The sequence below is a fragment of the Palaemon carinicauda genome, chromosome 1 (genome assembly GCF_036898095.1).
Source record: "Palaemon carinicauda isolate YSFRI2023 chromosome 1, ASM3689809v2, whole genome shotgun sequence".
Classification (NCBI taxonomy): Eukaryota; Metazoa; Arthropoda; class Malacostraca; order Decapoda; family Palaemonidae; genus Palaemon; species Palaemon carinicauda.
Genome location: NC_090725.1, coordinates 103686274 through 103693884, shown reverse-complemented (window position 1 = coordinate 103693884; position 7611 = coordinate 103686274). Strand labels below are relative to the sequence as shown.

At 32.6% G+C, this 7611-nt stretch overlaps 1 protein-coding gene across 1 annotated transcript in view; it reads left to right on the top strand.

Moving 5' to 3' along the window:
* Positions 1-383: 383 nt before the first annotated feature.
* The window catches only part of LOC137650444 (uncharacterized), a 130923-nt gene continuing 123695 nt past the window's right edge, over positions 384-7611 (top strand). Inside the window, exon 1 of the mRNA XM_068383673.1 lies at positions 384-640. The gene's annotated coding sequence lies outside the window, so the exon portion shown is untranslated. The remainder of the gene's footprint in view (positions 641-7611) is intronic.

Sequence of the window (7611 nt, the reverse complement as noted above, 5' to 3'; positions counted from 1 at the left end):
TAATAGTTAAGTTGTATTTCTGAAAGAATTTTTTTAGGTATGACTAAGAAAATACTTGTACCTTATTGGACAATTGAAAGACAAAAAGTTTTGAAATATTATACACTATAATATAATGATATACAACGGCAATTATTTTATATTTATATTTATTAATGCTTCATATATTGAGGGGACACACTTATAAAAGAATCAGTTTTAAAATATAGAAATTTATATTTATACTCAGCGATCGTCCAAACGCTTGCAACAGGTGGCTGCAACATTTGAATAATCCCAACTGGCAACCTTCTCCCGCTTCTTCTCCCCAGCTCGTTTCTAACTCCGGTAACAGGTTCAAGGTAGGCAGATGCTTCAGTTAGGTCTGAAAGTTCATCGTGTAAAGTGTGAGCCTCTCGCCCGGGTGCATCAGTGACAGAGCAGAAGCCGAGCTTTGACTGGATTATTATAATTCACAACTATTCACGGAACCATGTGATTTATTTTATCAACGACGGATTTAATCGGCTCTTGCTGATAGTGAAAATTTTTGAGGAAGTGAACATGCTCCTGTTTTCATTGTGTGGTGAGAAATTTTTTCTTTTCAGTTGAAGATAATTACTCCGCCCAACCGTGAAGTTTATTGCACTTTAAACAGCGGGTAAGTCTCATTATGTTATGGCTAGTTTTACACCCATAAAATCAGTTAGCTAATTCGTAGGCTATGTGAAATTCTTTATCACAGGCCTAAGTATGTGGTTCACTATAATTTATTTTCTGTATTGCAAAACTACTCATAGATTATGTGAAATTCATCATAGGCCTAGGTATGTGGTTCACTATATATTTTCTGTATTGCAAAACTACTCATAGATTATGTGAAATTCTTTTTCATTGGCCTAAGTATGTGGTTCACTACATTACATTTCAATATTGCAAAACTACTCATAGATTAAGTGAAATTCTTCATCATAGCCCTAAGTATATGGTTCACTATATTACAGTTTCTGTATTGCAAAACTACTCATAGATTGTGTGAAATTCTTCAACATAGGCCTAAGTATGTGGTTCACTATATTTTCTGTATTGCAGTACTAGGACTAGAATCTAGATTGTATCCTAGGATTGTGATATTAATCGGCATTAGGCCTACCTTGTGTACCCAGCATAATACAATCACTATGCACTTTTCAAAGAAACTAAATTTTCAAATAATGAGACAAAAATGATAATCCGAATCTATTCAAAGAAACAATTATTGATAATCCAAATTGTACCATTTTTTTTTTCATCAACTTCATATTCACACCATTTTAATAATGAATTTTAAGATATATTTTGTCAATTAGCATCCATGGCTAAATGATATTAGTCCCTTATTTATACATGCTTGGATCTTAGGATCTATTTATCAGCATTTTAAAAACGTTAAATCTGATATTGAACAAGAAGAGGATTATATAATCTCTGAAATTCGCATTTATATATTCTAGTATAGACTAGACTGATTTACTTAGGCCTCACTGTTGTTAAAACATACACAAGCCGATATTTGTCCAGTAAAGGTTTGAGATCTGACTAATTTCATCACAAAGTTGATAGTTTTGAGCATATTTCTTATTTGAATACATGTTGATTTTTAACTGAAATATGAGAACTGATCGTTTACGGGATATTATTATTATTATTATTATTATTATTATTAATAGTTAAGCTACAACCCTAGTTGGAAAAGCAGGATGCTATATGTCCAAGGGTTCCGACAGGGAAAATAGCCCAGTGAGGATAGGGAATAAGGTAATAAATAAACTACATGAGTAATAATGAACAATCAAAATGCAATATTTTAAGAACAGCAACAACTTCAAAACAGATCTTTCATATATAAACTATAAAAAGAGACATATCAGCCTGTTCAACATAAAAACATTTGCTGCAAGATTGATCTTTTGGAGTGCTACTGATTCAACTACCCGATTAGGAAGATTATTCCACAACTTGGTCGCAGCTGGAATAAATCTTCTAAATACAAGTATTTAACAGCTGTTTTAACTTTATCTACTCAAAAGTCTTTGTCCCATTGGCATCTATTTTGCAGCAATGCCAAAGTTTAACCCAAAGTAGCTAGTACTAGGCATTGCTTAAGTGAAGATATCAACCCTAAGCATTATTTAAATACGTCTTCAAGGGGTGGTAATACTCTACCAATTTAAGGTTCATAAGCGCTATTAGGTTATATTTTATGACTTAAGGAACGAATAATTTCTTCAAATGTATTTTTGTAAAATAATAGTAATCAGTTTCACAATAGGTCTACATGACTAAATTTTATGAATCCAAGTTATTAAGCTAATATGGGTCCCACCGATAAATCTATTACTGGTATTTATTTCCGTATTTCCTTTCCTCACTGGGCTATTTGTCCCTGTTGGAGCCATTGGGCTTATAGCATCCTGCTTTTCCTACTAGGGTTGTAGCCTGGCTAGTAATAATAATAATTATCTTTTCTTCCTGTCCCGCTCAGGGAGAGAGGGAGTATTCATACCTTGACGAGAAGGAGTTCCCCCGAGAGGTATACTCTGAAACCACAATCTCCCATAAATTGCCGAACCAGCGAACTGTAGTTAGGAAAGGGTGGGAAGGGTTGAATCTGTATGTGCGTGCATAGGCGCATAGGCCTATCTATCTCGTTAGACGTCACTTTTGACGACTCAGGTACACTAATAATAATAATAATAATTAAGTGCTTCTTAAATGTATACGAATATCTGGTTAAAAATGCCTATATATGAAAGAATTAATTCGTACATGTGATGACTGGAAACCATTTGGTGCATACTGGCGGCTTGCCATGACTAGATAGAATAAATTATTCGTTTGACAGATCTTCAACTTATTTATGTCATGCATAGAGATAAATAGCATACATTGTTTGCCCTCCATCATGAAATCAACCTGTTATTAATGAAATAATTATGACAGAAAATAAGTGATATCGGACTATGCTGTTTCTTCTTTGTCGCCAACGTGGAACTTTCTTCTTCTCTTTTTCCTGATCATCCGGGTGTTACTAGAAGTTGGCCTGTTGCTTCCTTGGGGATATATGTCATGGCATGCTCTCTCTCTCTCTCTCTCTCTCTCTCTCTCTCTCTCTCTCTCTCTCTCTCTCTCTCTTATAAGTACGTGATTATGTACATTCTTTATGTGAATAAAATGCACATGAGTGTTATATTATTATTATTATTATTATTATTATTATTATCCCTTTCTAAGCTACAAACTTAGTTGGAATGTCCTGGATGCTTTAAGCATAAAGGCTCCAACAGGGAAAATAGCCCAATAGAAGTAATGAGCAAATAAATAAAATATTTCAAGAACAGTAACATTAAAGTAAAACTCTCATATATAAACTATAAAAACTTAAAAAAAGAAACAAAAAACAGGAAGAGAAATAAGATAGAATTGTGGGGCCGAGTGTACCCACAAGCAAGAGATCTCCAACCCAAGACAGTGGAAGACCATGGTACAGAAGCTATGGCACTACACAAGACTAGGGAACAATGGTTTGATTTTGGAGTGTCCTCTTAGAAGAGCTACTGATAAAAGATGATTTACAAATAGCTGTAATAATTACGAAGTTGTCCTATTATACATTTTCAAATAGACCCCTTTACTTTTAGCTTATCAAACCTTTAATGAATAACTCTAGATTGCATTGCTTATGGGAGCAATTAATGAAGAAGCAATCTTCAGTCGAGTTATTTTCAAGACCTACTTAAGGTTTTGTTCATTTTGTTAGAAATTATTTTTAGAATCGATAGAAACATGTATCTTGAAGCAAGAACATAACTTGGATAAGCATTAGGCCTATCCTTTACCTTCTTTGTCCCAAATGAAATAAATCAAAACACTCACAGGGGATAAATAATCAAGTAATTTATTGACAATTGTAGACCGTGGCCCAACTACCCTGTTGCATGTTCTCTGCTTTGAATCAGTTGTAAGTGATTCGTATTCTAGCTGTTTTCTTACCTGTCTTGTTCATTAGCCGTTAAGTGTTTGGTCTCATGTTCAAATTATATATTACGTAGAATACATTGCATTATGCTAACCTTCTATTAGACATACAGTATGTGTATATATATATTATTATTGTTGTTATTGTTGGAAAAACTAATGCTCAACCATATGGGCTCCAACAGGGAAAGCCTGAAAAGAAATAGAAAAATAGCAAATAAATTATAGCCTTCATAAGTAATGGGTAAAATATAATAGCAATGATGCTTTTACGACTAGGGTTGTAGCTTGGCAGGTAATGATAATAATAATAATCAGAAAATGCTGTCATCCATTTACAACTTGTTAGCAATAGTATGGCTACGATCTTAGTCCTAGAAATTAGTAGCCTGACCAGTGAACCCTTTGCCCATCCCTCGGTCACGTTTGGGTATTAGATGGGTATTGATTTCACCGAGACTAGAGATGGGTTTGACATAAGGTCCATGTATAAGGCAGTTATATACTAGAGTTCTCCTTTGTGAACCTTAGATCCTCGCTTCTTGGTGAATATCAAATGAATATATATATATATATATGAATACAGTATAGGAGTATATATATATATATATATATATATATATATATATATATATATATATATATATATGAATACAGTATAGGTAAAGATACGTATATATATATATATATATATATATATATATATATATATATACAGTATATATGTGTGTGTAGAAAAATTTATACATTCAGTATATACTGTATACTGTATAAATTTATACAGTATATTCATATGCATAAATATGAATTAATATATATATATATATATATATATATATATATATATATATATATATATATGTATATATATATATATATATATATATATATATACTTATAATTTATTTATACATATTTATAAATTTATATATATAAAGATATATAATACAGTACAGTATGTACAAATCAATATACATATACTATATGTAAATTTATATTTTTATATATTGTATACATCAGGATCCACATTAAGAGTGGGTTGTGGTATACATATATTCCATACGGTATATACTGTATATATATATATATATATATATATATATATATATATATATATATATATATATATATATTGTGTTTGTGTGTGAGAACGTTATAAATCTGATTAAAGTTAAACCACCAGACGCCAAATAAAAAAAAACCTTTATAATACAGAAATTCTGTAGTACTGTATAATAATAGAAAATACAGAATATTTTGAATCTTATAACAAAGAAATAATCATATTCAACAATTTAGAAAACCTACGTTGGTAAAATAGAACGGAACATAGGTACATTCCTTCAAGGATTTTGTGTGCTTGCATGCAAGCATTTTGACAAGTTTGTTTTTATGCTTGTGGGCTTCGCTTGGATTATTAGCTCTGGAGTGGTTTGCATTTTACGATGTATTTACACACCTCCAGTCCTTAATTAGAAACACCTGTCAGCACCTTGTGGCTTTTCTCAGGATATTTAGGTTGTAGATTGGCCAGGGCACCAGCCATCCTTTGAGGTACTACCGCCAGAGTTATTGGGTCCTTTGACTGGCTAGACAGTACTACATTGAACTCCTCTCTCTGGTTACGGCCCATTTGGTTTTTGCCTACACATACACAGAATAGTCTGGCCTATTCTTCCCACATTCTCCTGTCTTCATACACCTGCAACACTGAAAATACCAAATAATTCTTTGCACAAGGGGTTAGCTACTTGAATGTAATTGTTCAGTGGCTACTTTCCTCTTGGAAAGGGTAGAAGAGACTCTTTAGCAATGGTAAGCAGCTCTTCTAGGAGAAGGACACTCCGAAATCAAACCATTGTTCTCTAGTCTTGGGAAGTGTCATGTCCGCTGTACCATTGTCTTCCACTGTCTTGGATTAGAGTTCTCCTGCTTGAGGGTACTCTCAGGCACACTATTCTATCTACTTCCTTATTTCCTTTTCCTCACTGGGCTATTTCCCCGGTCTGAGCCCTTGGACTGGCAGCTTCCTGCTTTTTGAACTTGAGTTGTAGCTTAGCTGGTAATTATAATAATAATATTGTAAGACACTTCAAAATCAGTCCATTGTTCTCTGGTCTTGAATAGTGCCATAGCTTCTGTATCATGGTCTTGTACTGTCTTGGGGCAGTTTTCTTGCTTGAGGGTACACTCTGGCACACTATATACTATCTTATTTTTCTTCCCTTCTTTTATTGATAAAGTTTTTGTAGTTTATACATGAAAGATTTATTTAATGTTTTCACAATTCTTAAGATATTTTATTTTAAATTTTAATTACTTCTCTTGTAGTTTCCTTATTTCTTTTCCTCACTGGGCTATTTTCCCTGTTGGAACCCTCGGGCTTATAGCATCCTGCTTTTCCAACTTGGATTGTAGTTTAGCAAGTAATAATGATAATAATAATGATAATAATAATGATAATGACAGTGATTGTTTTATTAATATGGATTATTTTCTCTGAGAATTGTTTTGGTGTATTGGAAAAAGGGGAATGAAACAATGATTACTAATACTTTTGTCTTTAAAAGATTGCTTAGAATTTAGGCTTCAAAATGAAGAATAATAATGGTAATAGACGCTACCTTTTCACCTTGTCGCCTCAGGATATAAAATGGAATATTCCGACCATATGCCAACACAGATCCTTTTACAAAATTTTCCTGCAAGTTTATTATTATTATTATTATATTAGCTAAACTACAACCCTAGTCGAAAAAGCAAGATGATAGAAGCGTAAGAGCTCCAACAGGGAAAGATAGTCCAGTGAGGAAAGGAAATAAGAAAATAAATAAACGACATGAGAAGTAACGAACAATTAATCTAAAATATTTCAAGAACAGTAACAACATAAAAATAGATCTTTCATATATAAACTATAAAGAGACTTATGTTAGCCTGTTTAACATAAAAACATTCGCTGCAAGTTTGAACTTTTGAAGGGTTATTGTTTAAGATGTTAATGGGCTGCCAGCATAGGTTGTATGGGCTTGGTTTTCTCTAATAATACAAAGTAAGGGCATAAGGATCATAATTTTCCCGTAGATTTACCTCTATCGTTTACATATGTGACAAACGACAAACCTGCAGCGAATTTTTTTTTAAGTTGAATATGGCATAAATCTCTCTCCATATTTTATATATAAAGGATGTATATTAATGTTACAGTTTTTAAAATATTCTATATTAATTGCTCATTATTTCTCTTGTAGTTTATTTATTTACTTCCTTTCCTCAGTGGGCTACTATTCCTTGTTGCACCCCTCGAGCTTATAGCATCCTGCTTTTCCAACTAGGGTTGTAGCTCAGCTAGTAATAATAATGATAATAATAATAATAATAATAATTGTTATTAGTAGTAGTAGTAGTAGTAGTAGTAGTAGTAGTAGTAGTAGTAGTAGTAACAACAGCAACAACAATATCAATACATTTTCATTTGGATAAAATATCACGAAAAACTACCCTCTGTATACGGTACTCCCGCTTCGTATATTACACCAAATGGCCTTCGGCAATTGCAAGATCATCTTATTGCATCAGGAAATAAGACACACAAGAATTTTTCAGAGAATCTTA